At 67.6% G+C, this 13,252-nt stretch overlaps 1 long non-coding RNA gene across 1 annotated transcript; it reads right to left on the bottom strand.

The window, feature by feature from the left end:
- Window positions 1-1,459: 1,459 nt before the first annotated feature.
- Window positions 1,460-3,626, bottom strand: LOC143648112 (uncharacterized). The gene is made up of 3 exons (XR_013158373.1): window positions 3,405-3,626; window positions 3,137-3,289; window positions 1,460-1,977 (listed from the first exon to the last, which is right to left on the bottom strand). It is a non-coding gene; the product is annotated as an uncharacterized LOC143648112 (long non-coding RNA).
- Between the last annotated feature and the right edge of the window lie 9,626 nt (window positions 3,627-13,252).

Raw genomic sequence — 13,252 nt, 5'->3', positions numbered from 1 at the left:
CACTGCCCGGGAGTGCTGCCCAGGGGTCGGCTGAGGACCAAGGAGGGGTGGTGCCCACGAACCCTGCTGCTTCCCATGTACCCTCCATGCAGTGGGGCCGCTGGGATCCCGCCATGCAGGTGTGGGCTGCGTTGCCCCCATACCTGCTGCACCCCAGCAGGGCGCCACGCAGACCCCTGTGAGCCTGCCGGACAGTCAGGGTAGAGGCGGGAGTGGCCGGAGACCCGGGGGCACGCGGCCCCCTGAACCCTCCTGGTGGCACTGGGAAGCCACAGGGCCCATGACCGTGGAAACTAAGGGCCGGGGAGGGTTCACGCCAGATGGGGGGGGCGGGTCCAGTGAGGGTGTGGGTGGGGGGCAAAGGAGGGGGGTCCAGGTGGGGGGAGGGTGCGGGTTCAGACCGAGTGAGCCCCGAGTCCATGCCCCTGACCGTGGGCTCCCTGCCTCCCGCCTCACTCTAACCACGCCCAGGGCTGCACCCCAAGCTCGTGGTGGGGTCAGGGCGTCAGGCCGGAGGAGCTGAGGATGCCCACAGGGTGCTGGGTGCTGGCTGGACCCCCAGGCCTCTTGCAGGAGCCCCTAGGGCTGTTCTCTGGGCCAAGACTCACTCCCACTGTCCAAGGCCCCTGAGCCCCTTGAGGGCTCCCCAAGAGCCGCCTGCTGCCCCCACTGACCAGGGGCTCGGTGGGAACAGGGACCTGAGGGCCGGGGTCAGGAGGTGTGGGGTCACAGGGTCATGGGCATGGATGTCGGGGGCCCAAGCATTGGCTGTGAAGGGGAGACCCCAGCCGAGCCCCCGGTGGGTGCCGGGTGGCCCCAGGCCTAAAGTCCTCAGCCCAAGGACGGCCTCTCTCCCCTGCCAGCCTGATCCATGACCCCGCGGCCATCTGGGTCCTTCCGCCTGACCCACGGCACCCCCTGGGGCGCAGGGCATTGAGGGGGACAACTGGGCAATGGGTCGGGGCCGCCGGGCAGCCGGGAGCCTTGGGCAGGCGTTCTTTGGCCTGCGAGAAAGGGGAAGTCCTGGATCTGGACGGGCGCCTGGGCTCTGGCTCTTGGCGAGGCTGCGGGTTGGGGGATGGGGCAGGGGTCTTGAGGGTCACCTGAGGCCCCCCCAACCTGGGGTGCCCCCGGGGTCCTCTGCTTTCTCACCCCAACTCCGAAGCCTGTGGTGGTGGCTTCTGATTGCCAGGCATGTGGCTCTGGCACCAACACACAATAGGGCAAGGGTGGGGCACAGTGGGGCAGCAGGTGCCCCGAGAGGGTCGGGGAGGCCAGCAGGGGACAGCAGGGTGGAGCCTGAGGGACTGGGGCCGGGGGTTCCAGGCAGAGGGGACAGCGGGCGCAAAGGCCCTGGGGTGGGGCTGGCTGGCGGGAGTACCGGGAACAGAGGTCGGGGTGCCCAGCAGTGCTGGGTGTGGCGTGGGGGTGGGGTGAGCCGGGGGTGGGGGTGGGGGTGATGCGGGGTTTTGGAAGTTGCCCCTCCTCCTGCCAGGGACGGGGGCGCTTCTGACCCTCCAGTCTCCCCTTTACGGCCCCAGCCTGGCCAGCCCCTCCTCCCCCAGCTAGTCGGGACCCCCACCCCCGTGTGCCCCGGGAGTCCCGCTGCACTCGCCGGGGTTTCCCCGGAGCCGCCGCAGTGGAGCTGGGTTTCCCCGGGCTTGGCCCTCACTTGTTCAGCCACATTCCAGCTTCCCCGGAGGCCGGGCCCAGACGGGGAGGTCACGGCGGAAGGGGAGAGGCAGGTGGAGGCTGGAGGGGGTGAGGCTGGGCAGAAGCCAGGTGGGGAGGCCAGGAAGAGGCAGATGGGGGGCTGCGGGCAGGCGAGGGAGGTGGTGGGGGTTAGGCCAGGCTGTCCGTCCAGCCCTGGCGCAGATGTCCTGCAGTCTCTGAGGAGAGATGGGTTTGCGGGGAGGGGGTCCCTGACGGTACCCGTGAGGGGCTCTGAAGGTCTCCGGCTGCTTTGTGAGGATGGGCCTGGGGGAGGAGAGGGCACAGGGCCAGGGAAAAAGGTTCACAGACCATGCAGGGGGCGTGGAGACCCCCGGGGGTGGGTGGGAGACAACCCCTCCCTGTTGGCGGCAGGACACATCCCCAGCTGCCCTGACCCAGCCCTTCCTCCTGCCCCCGGGGCTTTGGGGTCCTTCTGATGTCCCGGGGCCCGAACCCCTCTCCCGGGTCTCCCTCCCACAGGGCAGCCAGCTCTCCCCGTTGCCGTCTCGCTTCCCTGGGGCCCAGGCATCACCCAGATATGGCTCAGCGAGGCCCTGCCCCGCCCCCTGGGCCCGCACCCCACTGCTGCTCCTCCCTGGCCGGTTGCAGCCAGCTGCCTGGGACTGTCCCCACCCCGGGCGACGCGGCCCATGGCCCAGCCTGGGGTGGGGGATCAGGACGGTCAGGCAGATGCGGATCTGGTCACCATCCCTCCCTGCCACGCCCGGCCGGCCCTGCAGGGACCCCAGCGCAGAGGCCAAGCTTGGCCAGGTGGGGCCAGGGGACGGGACAGCACCCTGGGCTGGGCTTCGGACCAGCAGTGTGGGTGGTGCCTGCCTAGGCTGCGGCCCCCTCCTCGGGGAGCCGGGGGCGCCAAGGGCAGCTCCAGAGGCCTGCATGCACCCAGGCACCGAGGGGAGGGCACAGGGGAGCTGGCGCTGGGTCTGGAGGCGCTGGCTGGGAAGGCGAACGCGGGAACGGGGACGGGACATCGCCCCTGTGGGCTCCGCTGTTGGATCAGATGCAGGAAGAATGGGTGTCCTGGGGACGGGGGAGCCGCAGGGCCTGGGGAGCTCACAGAGACTACGCCCAGCCCCGGGAAGAGGCAGGGAGGAGGGGGCCAGGCGAGCCCCCAGGCCACAGGTGCAGTGTATGCTGGGTGCTGTGTATGTTGGGTCCTGCTGCTGCCAGTCCTGGGTGCTGAGGATACTGGGTCCTGGGTGCTTTAGGTGCTAAGGCCTGGGTGCCATGGGTGCTGGGTCTTAGGTGTTGTGGGTGCTGAAGTGGGGCTCTGTGGGTGCTGGGTCCTGTGGGTGCTGAACTGGGGCTCTGTGGGTGCTGGGTCCTAGGTCGTGTGGGTGCTGGGTCCTGGGTGCTATGGCTGCTGAGTGCTGCCATATCTGACCCCCACCCCAGGGCCTACCAGGGTGAGCTGCTGGTCAGGCCCACAGAGCCCGCTGAGAGGGCGCAGTTGCTGGAGCTCAGGGTGCCAGGAGCACGTGGCAGACTGCCTCCCCTGGGAGCCAGGTGTAGATATCTTAAGGGATTGATGACTTTTTAAGAATATGTTCAACATCTGAAAGAAAAAAGTCCACAAGCAAGGGTATTGTTGTGGGCACTTTGGGGAAACTGGTTTAAATTTCAAACAGTCCACAAACTGCTGACATTACAGTTCGGAGAAGAGAACTAACCTGCGCAGCTTCTGGACGCGGCGCTGTGGCCACGCCTCCCGGGTGGCGCTGCTTTTTGAGCTTCAGAAAGGATCAGCTGTGATTCGCTGTCACACACCGAGTAGAGCAAGGTCCATGAATCCAGAGCGATGCTCTAGGACGTGCACGAGAGCCAGGGGGCTGCCCGCTGCAAGGAAGCCGGCAGTGAACGTGGAGGAGGCACCCCACGTCACGCTGCAAACCCACCCGAGCAGCGCTGGCAGGGACCTCACGGTGGCGGGGGGCAGGACACTGAGCCAGGGCAGACAGGGCGCCCGCCGTGCTGGGGGTATGCCTCGGCGGGGGCAATCGCAGGTGCCCCTCTCCCGGGGGCCAGTGTCGGGGGCTGGCTCGGCTGCAAGTGCTCGGAAGGGCCGTGAAGGGGGTGGGGGCACAGGTGTTGACCTCTGCCCGCCGGGCATCGGGGCCACCCTTTCTTTGCTGCCTCTCTCCAGATGCCAGCACCCGTCCCACCCCCAGGTGACAGGAAACTGGGGGCAAGGGGGACAGAGGAGTAAAGGACCAGGAGGGGCAACTGACGGGGCCATGAGGTGGGACACTCTCCCCACAAAGCCAGCGTCCTAAAGAAGTCCCGGGGGCCAGTGTTGGGGGCTGCCCTGGATTGAGGGGGGCTGAGAGGATAGGCCTGGGGGGCACCTGAAGAGCTGTGGAATGGGGGTGGACGTTAGAGGCAGCTGCGGGATTTTGGGGTGATGCCGTCGTGGTCCCACTGAAGACGTCCTCTCGAGGAAGTGGCTGATGAGCCCAGGGGTGAAGTGCCTAGTGCCCTCAACTTGCCTTCAGAGGGAGCATGCAATACCCACCCACGCGTGGCCACAGAAGAGGCAGAGTGGGGGGGCCACGCCGCCACCGCCCTCGGAGGCGAGAAGGGACAGGTGCCCCGATCCCCTGAGCGTCACGAGGGAAGGCTGGAGCGACCTCATCCCCCGACGTGGGCGAGCAGCCCCCTGCTGCCTCCTCGGGATTGGCTCCCTGCTGGAGAAATCCCACTTCCTCTCCTGCCTGCGGGGCCATGTGAGAAGCAGCTGCGCGGACAGGGGCCCCCCAGGCAAAAGGGGAACTGAGGCCCTTGTTCTGTCCCCATCCCCACGAGGGGACCGACTTCCGTCCCACTCTGACGCTGGAGCTGCCCACAGGGTCATCCTGAAATGCGCAGACGGCCACCCACCCTTCCTGCAGCTTCCTGAACCTACCCCGGGCCCCAGCCCTGCACTGCAGCTCAGGCTGGACCTCCTGGAGAGTTTTCTCAACCTCAACCCACGCCTGCCCTGCAGCGGCTCCTCTGGCCTGGCCAGTTCCAGACTCAGGGGCCGGGCAGGGGGTTCGGGGACTGGGCAGGGGCACCGCAGGGGTCAAGGGCTGCCAGTAGGGCCTGCCCTGGCCCGGGACCCCTGCCCACCTGGTGGCCTCCGGAGCCCGCCCTGAGCCCAGGCAGCCTGCGGGGGCCAGGCCCTTCCTCCCTCTCTAAAGTGGGGGGCATAGGGTCACACCTGTCCCATCTCCTCTCAGAAGAGGGGCTCCCTCCTGGGCCCACGGCCAGGAAGAAGGGGCTCTGCGAACACCCTGGGGACTGATGCTTGCCCCGCCGGCTGCCCCAGGCCTAGACCAGCCTTTCTCCCGCCCCGCCCTTGGCTCAGTCACCCAGTGAAGCTCAGACTTGGGGGGTTCAACCTGTTCTTGGGGTGAGTCCTGGGTGGGCCCTGTCTGGCGACGGGGGACACCCAGGAGGGGCCAGGGTCACTCCTATTGGAGAGGTCCCCCAGCGGGTGCCCCCGGCCCAGGTGCAGCCTCTGCCCCGGCGCCTCATCTCGGGGCTCAGTGGCCTTCCCAGCAACTGTGCCGGGCGCACCCCACGTGAGGGCCTGCGCCCCTCGTGGCCCAGCACAGGGCCTGGGTGCCGGTCCCACCTCCCACGTCTGGGCCGCGGGGTGCAGCCTTGGCACCTCACCCCCACTGCGGGCGCGGCTGCTGCCCACAGGGCCCTCCCTGGCACTGTCCCTTCAATCCCGGGACTCGGGGGCACCGCACTTCCCAGGACCCCAGATTCCCGGGCGCATCGGGGTGCAGGAGGCGCTGTCTCGGGCCCGCTCATGGCGGGTGCAGGGTCAAGTGACGCCCCGAGAGGACTCGGCCACCCGGAATGCTTTGGTCCCCCGTCGGTTGCTCGGAGATCGATTTGCTCCTCCCCCCAGAAGGCCGCTCCAGGGGATGGGCTGCAGCCGCTCCGGGCAGGAAACGCCCTTGGGGATGGGCCCTGGGTCCCCGCAGGCCTGCCCGCCGTGGAGTGGGGATGGCTGGACGCGGATACGCTCACGCCACAGGTCAGTCCCCACGGCGGGGTGTCCCAGGGCGGGTCTCCCAGCAGCGCGCTCACGGGACCCCAGAATGTTCTCCAGCGAAGAGGCCAGTCGGCTTCGCCACCTGCCCTTGCTGACCGTGCGGCGGGCATTCCCAGAGCCACCCCGGGACGTCCAGCTCCCCGGCTCGGGCAGGCTGCAGAGGGCCTGAGGCTGTGCCCCTCCAGGACTGCGGGTGACGTTGGGTCCTGGAGACGCGGCACCAGACGCAGCCGCAGCAGAGAGGCCGCCGTCCACGGGTCCGTCTGCCCAGGAGGTCAAGCCACGGCCCGGCCCCTGATGGGCAGCACAGCCCCGGGCGGCTCTGGGAGCTCCACATGTGGCCCCTTGGCAGACCCTGTCATGGCCAGTGCCCAGCTCCGGGCTGGGCCCTTGGGTGCGGAGTTTGAAGGGCCCAGTCAGGGGTGGTGCTGCCCCAGCTGCAGGGCAGTGGGAGCACGTGGGGGCCGCGGACTTGGGCAGGCCCAGGAAAGAAATTGGGGGGCGCAGAGGGACCCACAGCCCAGGGCCCCCACCTGGAGAGGGCTGGCCTTGGTGCAGTGCGGGGATCCCACCCTGTGGGGCACCGGGCAGCAGGGACAAAGGCGTCACGCAGGCTGCCGCCACATCCAGGGACAAAGTCTCAGGGAGGCCACGTCAGGGGCCCGGCTGGGGGCAGCCTGTGGACCCTTGAGAGAGGCCCCCAGGAGCCCCAGAAAGTCCTGCAGGGCTGGGGATGGCCGTGCATGGCAGGGGCGCTCGGGAGCTCGCCGCGGCCACCTTGGGGTGAGCGTCCCTGGTCACTGAGACCCGTCACTGAGCACTCAAGGGACCGTCCCCGCGCCAGGCATGGAGGAGGGGCTCCCGCCTATGGCGCTCAGTCCCGGGGCCTCCTGGGGCGGTTTTTTTCCCGGGGGGCCAGTGTGGAGGGGTGCACAGGGGCCCGTCCAGTGGTCCTGGCCACGGGCAGATGGCAGCACAGCCTGGGGGCTGGCAGCAGGGGACAGGAGCCCCTCCACCATGGCGAGAATTCCAACCCTCTCAAATGTGGTAATGTACATAAATGGCACTTAGAAAACACCCTGCGGCCTTGGGGAGTCACAAAGGCCGGGCGGTGGCACAGGGAGGCTCAGACACGATGGCTTTTAGAAACGCACTCAGCAGCAGATGCGGACTTACTGAACTCATGCAAGGTGACTGCACACACCCTCGAATCCAGCTGGCGCTGAGCGCGGCTGCGGTGGGCTGGCGGCACCAGGCGCGCGTCCTGTCTCCCCTCCAGCAGGTGGGTGTCCCCACCCCCCGAGAGAGCCACCGGGTGTTGAACACCCCGACCCACGGCTCCTGGAGGGGACACGCCTGCCCCCTTTCCCAAGGCACGCAGCACCGGGGTGAACGCAGGGCTTTCCAGGGTGACTGAGCCCCTGCTGCCGGGGCCCCTCCTCTACCACCCGGCTGGCAGCACCCTGGTGAGGGGGAGCCTCCTCTGCCCCCACGTTCACTGGGGGGGGGGGGGCAGCAGTGAATCCTCGGGCTGTGTGGACCACCCTCACCCCAGGACAGGGTGGCGGCATGTCTCCCCTCCACCAAGTGCCTTTGGGGGTCACCTCTGGAGTCCCTTTGCGGGTGCCATCTGCTGCTGGTGGGGGCTCCGGGTCTGGGGACCAGCCTTGCACCAGCACCAGGGGACAGCCCCGGCCCCACCCGAGGGTGACTCAGCGGAGAACGGACATTTCAGGCCATTCAGCTCCCGAGAAAAGCAGGTCCCCGGGGCTGGAAATCCCCCTCAAAATCCCCGGCTGCTCGGCAGCCAGTTTCCTTCCCCAAGCCGGGGTTGTGAGGACGCACTGGGCACCTGCCCGCGCTGGCCACCCCTGCCATGCTCCCAGCCTCCCGGACCCTGCCCAGGGGCAGCAAGGGAGCCCCTCCTTCCACATCCTGGTCTGGAAGGGCCCTCCATCTGCAACCAGCCTCTCCCCAGCCCCTCACAGGGGTCGGATTGTCCCAGGATGGGCAGAGAGGGGGAAGGGGGCTCCACCCTGCCCCCCTTCCTCAGCGTCCCCAGCTGTAACTGCCCCCCAGGGCGCTCACACTGTGGAGTCAGACCCCCTCATCCCCTGGCTCCCTTCCCCAACCTGGGACGGCCATGGAGGCTCTGCGGCTCTCTCAGGGGTACCCCTGCAGGCCCAGCAGGCAACGGGGGGATCCCAGATCATCAAGGGTTCCTGGGGCTCCTGGGGGTCTCTGGGGTCTCTAGAAAAGGACAGGAGGCCAGGCGATGCCAGGTGGTATGTCCTCCAGGGCAGCCCCGGCCACCATGATGCGAGCAGGGTGGCAGGAAGGCAGGTTCTCGTGTCCACTCTGCGGGCCGCTGGGATAAGGAAACGAGGTCAAATTTGTACGGCGTGCGGTGGGCATGCCCTTGGGAAATGTGCCGGCAACAGCAGCAGCCTGAGCAGCAGGGACTCAGGGGCGTGGAAGGTTCTGGAAAGCCCAAAGGATGGGGGCAGAGTATGAGCTGAGCCCAGGGACCGAACAGCGGAGGCTGAGAGGCGGCAGGGCAGCAGGGGTGCTGAGTGCTGGCCGGGCACTGCCGTCCTTGCAGGGGGCCATCCCGGCTCTGCAGTCAGCGCCTCCACCTGACAGGACAAGTGAGCCAACCCTCGTCTGCACGGCACTTTGCAGTCTCAAACGCCGCCGTGCCTATGAGCTGATTCGGTCCTCAGAACATTCTGGAAGGAAAGGTTCAGGTGGTCCTGGGCTCTCCCGTGCCAATGCCTGGCCCTGCCTGGGCACCAGATGGGCCCAGGGCCGCAGCTCGCCTCTTGGCCCCTGCTAAACACGCAAACCTCTCCTTAGCCTATCCTCAGTGGGCCTGTTCGGCCCTCTCTGGACACGATGCTGCTTGCATACAGCTTGAAATTGCCTCCCGGAAGCCCTGAGGACTCCACGGAGGGCAGCCCCCGACCCCCACCACCGCGGTCTCTCCCTGTCTCCCTCCCCCAGGCAGCCCCCTCCCCCCAGGAAGGCCGCCCAGCCTGCAAACTTGGCCAGCAGGAGCCAAGGCAGAGACTGACAAGGTCCCAGCATGTGGCCCTGGGATCAGGAGCCCCCCTGGAGAGCCAGGGACCCCACCATCCGCTGGCTGGTACCCAGGGGCAAATCCCGGAGTCCCGCAGCTAGAAGCAGCCCCAAACCTCCCCTGGGGACCCTGTGGCCGGGCGCGTGGGCATGTCAGCCCCCTGAGCTGCCCTCTCCCTCCAGGCCCAGGTGTGGGGACCGTGGCCCGCCAGCGCACCCAGGGGTGGCAGAATCGGGGAGCAGGAGGCTGTGGGTGGGGGAAGCACCTGGGTAACCAACCTTCTAGGGTCAGAACGTGCACCCCCATTTCCCCACGGTCCCCTCCCCACCACCAGCTCCCGCCCTGAGTCAGGAGATAGCGTTGCTAAATGACTGGTTTTCGCCTTCCCTGTGGCTGCCGCAGCTTTCTAAGAAGCGACCCTGCGCTGTCAAGTGAGAATGCAGGTGCCGAGGCTGCAGGGGCAGGCCTCGTGGGCACCCCGCTGCTGCTGCCCCCGAGGTCCACTGAGATGGAGAGGGGGGCGAGGGCACCGGGGTGGGCGGGCCTAGCGGGAATGGCCTGCTGCTGACCATGCGGTGCCCGGCGCCAGCCTCCTGGGTGTCTGCCCCAACCTGCAGCACCGCCCGGCCATGCCCGCATCTGCTGCCTTGTCAAGGAGGGAGTTCCGGATGGTCACACACCCTCTGGGGAAGGCCATCCCCAAGGGGCCACCCAGCACCTCCAGGCAACGGGGCGCTCAGGGGAGGGGGAGTCTTTGGGTCATCACACACCCCTCCACCCTGTCCTCACCCAGGTCAGCTCCTGCCCTGGCCTGCTCCCTGGTCCCGACTATGCAGGACGGAGCATCATGACAGAGCACCAGGACGGGGAACATAGGATGGAGTACATAGGACAGAGCACCGTGACGGAGCACAGGACAGAGCACGTAGGACGGAGGACCAGGACGGAGCATGTACGATGGAGCACCAGGATGGAGCACCAGGATGGAGCACCAGGATAGCACGTAGGACGGAGCACACAGGATGGAGCACCAAGACAGAGCACGTACGATGGAGCACGAGGACGGAGCACCAGGATAGAGCACCAGGATAGCACGTAGGACGGAGCACACAGGATGGAGCACCAAGATGGAGCACGTATGATGGAGCACCAGGACGGAGCACCAGGATAGCACGTAGGACGGAGCACACAGGATGGAGCACCAAGATGGAACATGTACGATGGAGCACCAGGATGGAGCACACAGGATGGAGCACACAGGACGGAGCACCAGGACAGAGCACCAGGATGGAGCATGTAGGATGGAGCACATACGATGGAGCACTAAGACAGAGCACCAAGACGGAGCTCCAGGATGGAGCACACAGGATGGAGCACGAGGACGGAGCATCAGGATGGAGCCAGCGCTCTTTCCTGGGTTTCCCGCCTCCTGACCCTAGCACCCAGGCCTGCCATAGGGCCAGCATGCAGCTCAGCCAGAGGCCAGGCTCCAGAGTGCAGTCGGTCTCCATGGACAGGAAAAGTCCTGAGGCCACCTGCAGATATCCAGCTCTCAGGAAGCTGGGAAGGAGCTGTCCTGGGTAGCCCTGGGCGGCATTGGCCCGGCCCGGGGCACACATGCAGTACCTGGGCTGCACCCTGCTGGCCAGAGCAGCGTCATGGCAAGGACAGGGCTATTGGACCTTCAGGGCCACTGTCCCATCCTGCCAGGGGCACGGAGGAGGCCCTGGGGGCCAAGCCAACCCCTGCCCAGGGACACTCACGGGTCAGGTCCTCCTGCACCCAAGCTCAACCAGCGTCCCCAACCCCTAAGAGGAGCCTCATCCTGGCCAGCAAGGTGGGCTCCCACAGTGCAGAACTGGCCCAGCATGTGTGTGGTTCCAATGGGGCAGCGCGGTGAGCACAGCCCTGACATGGTGGCCCCAGACATCTGGCCCCAGAGACTCCCAGGGATCAGACTTCTAGGAGCCCAAGGACGCAGCGCTGAGCCCAGCGCTCACACCCTCAGCCCAGGCAGGACAGCCGCGTTGAGAACTGCCAGGCTAGAGGCCAAAGCAGGCCCTGCCTTGGCTCGCAGAGGACGGGACCCACCCCTCGGCACCCCTCTGCATAGCAGCCCCCTGCAGAACGCGGGCTCAGACACAGCTGAGTGTGGGCTGGGGGCCCTGGCTCCGTGGTCAGGAAGTCCACCGGAGACAACCTCTTACCCGAGCGCTGGTGTGCAGCCAGGGGCCTCTCTGAACCTCAGGCTCCTCTCCTTGGCTGGGCTGAGCTACTGAGGGGCCAGGTGGTCTCCTTGGAGGGGCTCTAGGGCTTACCCCCCTCTGGCAGGAGGAACTACGGGTTCTTCACAGCACCGCAGAGGGCAGGGGGACCAGCACCGCCCCACTGAACCCACCTGCCCCCTCCCCCCCATTCCCTCCCACTCCTCCACCCCCAACTCCAAAACAGCAGCCCCTCCCTCCCATCTCCTACCCCAGGCCTCCGCCCTCCCCCACACCCCCACAGCAGCCTCTCCCTCTCCCACCAGCACTGTCCTTCCCCGCACAGCTGGGGCAGGCTGTGGGCAGCCTGGGAACCAGAGGCTGGCTGCTGGCCGGGCAGCAACCCCGGTTCGAAGCTGCCCACGTTTGGAGCAGGTGCCTGGGACACCCCACCCACCTTCCCTGGCAGGGGCTGGGCTGGGTGGAGGCTGGGCAGCCGGGTGGCCGGCATGGGGGAGGGGCCTGGGGTGGCTCAGGTGGGACAGGCTGGGGACAGGAGCGCAGGGATGGGCCAGAGGGGCAGGGCCCACGTGGACCCACACTGGGGAGGCTGGGGCTTCCTCAAGTTGTAGGCCAGCCCGGCTGCTGTGCCCACCTTGCACCGGGACCCCTCCTGGGCGCTGGGCCAGTGGGGGCAGGGGACCTTGTGACACAGCAGGTCACGTGCAGTTTGTGAGCCCCGTGACAGGGCCAGGGGTGAGCTGCAGGGTGTGGGCTGGGGGCAGGGCAGGAGTCCAAGGGGCCTCCAGGGCAGGACCTGTGGGGGGCTGGAGGAGGCAGGGAGGGTCGTGAAGGGCCTGGCGGAGCGGGGGCCGCGGAGGTGGGCTCAGGGTAGTGAGGAGGTGGGCTGGGTACACACTGCGGAAGAGACCAGAGGGCCCAGGCAGGGGTCCCTGCTGTGGAGCTGGCGGTCGGGAAGGGTGGGGGCTCTTGCACCTCGGAGGCCTGGTGCTCCCTGGGGGTCCAGCACCCTCATTCGGAGGAGCAGGGGGGGTCAGGCTTGGAGGGGGGAAAGGAGGGAGGAGGGACGCCCCAGGCCAGCATGAGGGTCCCACATGGGGTGGGGATGGGACATCTTCAAGGAGACAGCGGGAGGGGCTGTGACCCTTATGGAGGGGACAGGTGCGAGGGCAGGGGGCAGTGCCAGGAAGGGGACTGAGCCGGGTCCTTGGGAGGGCGCAGGGAAGACAATCCCGCGGACCTGGGGGCTGGGCACCCTCAAGGCCAGAGAGGGGCTGGGGTCACAGCCCACCTTGTCCCAGGCCCTGAGCGCATCGCCAAGGCCAATGTGCAGCCTCAAGGGCCAGCAGGTGACCTCTGAGCCTGTGACCACCACCTTCTGACCTCACTGACTGCTCCAGTCGCCCAGGCTGGTGCCCACGGGCGACACATCCCAGCTCCCCTTTCCCCAGTTCCTCTCCCCCACCAGCTCCCCTCCTCCCAGCACCCCTCCCCCTGGCTTCCCTCCCCCCCAGCTCCCCTGCCCCCAGCCCCTCTCCTCACCAGCTCCCCTCTCCCTAACTAACCCCCACACTCCCCCAGCTCCCCTCCCATCAACAGTGCCCCCTACTCCCAACACCACATACACCTGATTTCTTCCATCCTTAAAAATCAGAGACACTCTTGACCCAGTTTGTACCAGCCACCTCTCCAAGGTCTCCTTCCGGAGGCGCCTGCACTCTGCATCCCCGAACCCCCCACACCCCAGCTCCACCACGTGCACCCCTGCCCACCCCCTGCTTCCCCACGCAGACCCCTGCCCCACCACCCACCCCTCGTTACATGTCCCCTGCTGCCCCCCACAGCCTGAGCCCACCCAGGCGCTGTCCTCTTCCCCAAGGCTGTCCCATGGCGATGTGCCCACCCCTCGGTCCCCAGGCTCTCCCTGCATGGTCGCCTTCTGTGTCCATCCTAGTGGCTACCTCTGATGGCCCCTTGTCACCAACCCCAAGGGGCCGCAGTGCCATCCGCCATCCCCACCCCCGCCTCCACCCTGCCCCCCCTCACTGACCTGGCTTCTGGCCCCCTGCAGCCTGCAGGCCCTGGGGCTCCCCACCCATCCTGGCCACCCTCCTGGAACCTTTGCACCCCCCACCCCGGCCGCAGAGACAGGGCCTGGGGCCACCG

Source organism: Tamandua tetradactyla, chromosome 10 (genome assembly GCF_023851605.1).
Source record: "Tamandua tetradactyla isolate mTamTet1 chromosome 10, mTamTet1.pri, whole genome shotgun sequence".
In the NCBI taxonomy this organism is placed as follows: Eukaryota; Metazoa; Chordata; class Mammalia; order Pilosa; family Myrmecophagidae; genus Tamandua; species Tamandua tetradactyla.
The sequence above is the reverse complement of the archived record's forward strand: the minus strand, read 5'-3'. Positions and strand labels throughout refer to the sequence as shown.